We start from the raw sequence: 990 nt of genomic DNA on the forward strand, positions 1-990 counted from the left end.
CATATAATTTATAAATTATCTAAAGAGATCTATATATGTCATTCATAGATCAAATTTGATTCATTCATTTCTAAATGAACAATTTAATCATCCTTTTTGAGAAATTGCCTTTGAAGAATGAGCTGGTGTTCATTTCATGCTTGTTTGTATAGGGTTAATGATATATTAGTTGTCAGATATACTTCATGAATGTTACTAGTTAGAGCATATTCAACCATTAACAAAAGAAAATGCATGGCTTAAAAATGCTCAGTTTACTTGTCTTATACTCAAGAAAGTCATGGGTGGGCAGTCCCCAGAGATATGGAAGTTCATCAACATCACCAGGGAATCATGCTGCTCATGTTGTCAGAGGGACCATTTCCTGGAGAATGATATCATGACTGTTAAAGTAGAGGGTCAGCAAAAAAGGGGAGGAACCTCAAGGAGATGGATTGACACAGTGGCTGCAACAATGGGCTCAGGTATGGCAAGTATTGTGTGGCTGGTGCAGGACCCAGCAGTGTTTCATTCTATTGTACGTGTGGTCACTATGACTTGGAGCTGACTCAAAGGCACCTAACAACAACACTAACATATTCATCACAGCATTAGTCACAATACCAAAGGGATGGAAACAACCTCAATGTCTATCAATGGAGGAATGGATCGACAAACTACGGTATGTATACACAATGGAATACTATGAAATGTTAAGGAACAATGATGAATCTGTGAAACATATCCGAACATGGATGAACTTAGAGCTCATTACTCTGAGTAGAGTTAGTCAAGCACAAAAGGACAAATACTGTATGAGATCACTAGCTAGAAGGCAGACACATTAACTTGGATGAAGGAAAAAAAACTAGGCAAAGAGTGGAAAGACAAAAGAAAAGAAAACATCATGTTGAGTGAAATAAGTCACAAAAGAAAAAAAAAGAAAAGAAAAAAGCATTAAAAAGAAAAGATGTTGTGTTAGATTGGGTTCTCTAGAGAAACACAAAAAAA

This window comes from Orycteropus afer, unplaced genomic scaffold (assembly GCF_000298275.1).
Source record: "Orycteropus afer afer isolate SDZICR_OR568_19922 unplaced genomic scaffold, OryAfe1.0 scaffold00051, whole genome shotgun sequence".
Classification (NCBI taxonomy): Eukaryota; Metazoa; Chordata; class Mammalia; order Tubulidentata; family Orycteropodidae; genus Orycteropus; species Orycteropus afer.